Source organism: Hyla sarda, chromosome 5 (genome assembly GCF_029499605.1).
Source record: "Hyla sarda isolate aHylSar1 chromosome 5, aHylSar1.hap1, whole genome shotgun sequence".
Classification (NCBI taxonomy): domain Eukaryota; kingdom Metazoa; phylum Chordata; class Amphibia; order Anura; family Hylidae; genus Hyla; species Hyla sarda.
Genome location: NC_079193.1, coordinates 215052139 through 215055234, shown reverse-complemented (window position 1 = coordinate 215055234; position 3096 = coordinate 215052139).

Below are 3096 nucleotides of genomic sequence, written 5' to 3'. Positions count from 1 at the left end.
ATCAATTCTCCAGGGAAATCCTGTCTCACTGTTATTGCAATGCAGATGTGACTCTCATTACCAGACCAAGCCACAGGCAGAATGCACAGTCACATAATGGAATGGGATTACATACTGGGGGGGATAGAAAGGACTGAGAATTCTCAGTACAGATTAATTCCATCTATATCATTAATCAAATGGAATGTGAACTGGGTGTTATCTTATTACAGGAAATAATCTGATGACCTAATGTTAGAGACACATTACAGAAATATTAGGGAATATTGCACCATTTTACCATACCAGGGTCTATATATATATAATGCATGCTGGAAGAAGTTGTCATGTTGGTGTCACCATTATGCAGGGCTGCTACTTGATCTTATAAAGATGAATTACAGGAATGGAGCAATCACAGTAATAGTGTCTTTATATATGTGTGTGTGTGTTTGGAATGTATATATATATATATTTGAGGAATATATGGTGTGCAAGAGGAAATGGACCAATAAATTCTCATTAATAATGCATTATTAATGTATTTTGCTACTCGTATATCTTTCTGCTGTGGATTGTGCTGACCTTAAAAGTGCACTAAACCTGAAGTAGAAAGCATGCAAAAGAAGCTTATTAAGCGTAAACCCAAAACTGCTGATATCATTTATAACCATTTATGTTCTAAGGCAAAAAAAGCTGAGTTAGTTAGTAGTCATTTTTCTCACTACACATTTCAGTATCTTATTATTATTATTAATAAGAATAATTGTATTATTATTACAACAATGATAATTACATTATTCTTATTAATAATAATAATAATAATAATAATAATCATCATTATAATTCCCATGTAAACCCACTTATGACACAACATTCACATTGTGTTGAACAATTACAGAAATACATATTATTATTTAAATTATTTAGGTTCATGTTTGGGGGCAACACTCTAGGAACACACAACCAAATTCCCCCCTTGTATATGTCCCCTTGCCCAAAGAATATTATTATTCAAACATATGCCCAGGATATGTCCATAGAACTAACTATATGTAGATTATTTATGTATTTTCCAATAGAGAATAGAAGGCATAAGTATAGGCATAAAATACCATAGACATACAGCCGATCAGTGCCAACTATAGACATAGTTCCGATCAGTGTTTCCCAACCAGGTTGCCTCCAGCTGTTGCAAAACTAGAAATTCCAGCATGCCCGGACAGCCTTCGGCTGTCTGGGCATGCTGGAAATTCTAGTTTTGCAACAGCTGGAGGCACACTGGTTGGGGAAGACTGGTTTAAATTTAAAGGAGTATTCCAGGAAAAACTTTTTTTTTATATATCAACTGGCTCCAGAAAGTTAAACAGATTTGTAAATTATGTCTATTAAAAAATCTTAATCCTTTCAGTACTTATAAGCTTCTGAAGTTAAGGTTGTTCTTTTCTGTCTAAGTGCTCTCTGATGACACCTGTCTCGGGAACCGCCCAGTTTAGAAGAGGTTTGCTATGGGGATTTGCTTCAAAGGCTATGTTTTTTTTTCTGGCAGTTTTTGGAAAGCTGCCACTGCAGTTTTTGAGCCAAAGCCAGAAGTGTATTCAAAATGAATAGGACATATAAAGGAAGGACTTACACTTCTCCTCCCTTATGGATCCATTTCTGGCTTTGGCTCAAAAACTGCAGTGGCAGATATCCAAAAACTGCCAGAAAAAAATCAAGTGGAAACGTAGCCTAAACTGGGCATTTCCCGAGACACATGTCATCAGAGAGCACTTAGACAGAAAAGAACAACCTTAACTTCAGAAGCACATAAGTACTGAAAGGATTAAGATTTTTTAATATATAAAAAAAAGTTTTTTCCTGGATAACCCCTTTAAGTCATGATAAAGAGAGTAGGGAATATTCTGAAATTCTTGTCAGGAAAACAATACATTCCCTTAGAAACAATAAAACTGCGCAGCAAACGTACATGATATATGGGATGAGGTTTGTCGTTCTAGGCGGTTGATATAACCGCAGTCATAACAATAATTATGAGATTTTATTTGATTGACAATTGTTCCTAATAAAGGAGCTCAGGGTATGTAATGTGGCAGAACAAGGCTACATTGTGTGCTGTCCTTGGGGAACTGTCCACTCAACCCAATAAGCATTTTTCTCTTTTCTAAAAAAGGTGCTTGGCCAGTATTACAGATTCTCTCCACAGTCTGCAGCCTGAGGCAAACTGGGAGCTTCAGCTGAATCATGAAACCTTCCTGAGCTGACAAGTTCCCAGCTCAATCCTCTCACCCCCCTCTCTACCGCCCCGGGAATCTCATTACATGCCGCACCAAGATCACACTTCCAGGACCACATTCCACATGCTCAGACAGTGTTAATTGTGCTACTGAAAGCGACGCATATTTATGGCTTTTCTCTTGCCTATTCCGTTTATTTTTTCAATTGAATATTTTGTTTTAAAGGGCTACTCCTTAATCTTTCCAGTACTTATCAGCAGCTCTATACTCCAGAGGAAGATGAGTTGTTATTTTCTGTCTGACCACAGTGCTCTCTGCTGACACCTCTGTCCACATCAGGAACTGTCTAGAGTACAAGCAAATCCCCATAGCAAACCTCTCCTGCTCTGGACAGTTCCTGACAAGAACAGAGGTGTCAGCAGAGAGCACTGTGGTTGACAGAAAGGAACTATACAGCTTCCTCTGGAGCATACAGCAGCTGATAAGTACTGGAAGGGTTAAGATTTTTTTTTAAAAGAAGTAAATTTACAAATCTGTTTAACTTTCTGCCACCAGTTAATGTAAAAAAAAAAGTTTTTCCCACCAGAGTACCCCTTTAAGCATAAAGGAACACACATTCCCAACAACCACAAAGGTATCGCAAATCCATGCACTGTGATACCATGTTCAGGTTAGGCTGGGTCCGAATAGTAGTGTTTAATGGTTTGGGAGCATTTCCAAATATTTTATATTTTTGCATAAATTTGACCTAAACAACATCAAGTCCTAGATAAAGAAAACCAAATCAAACAAATGTAAAATATTAGAATTTATTGTGGAAAGTGATCCAATATCACCTATCTTTGAGTGGTAAACCTATGTGAACCTTTGCTTTCAGTAT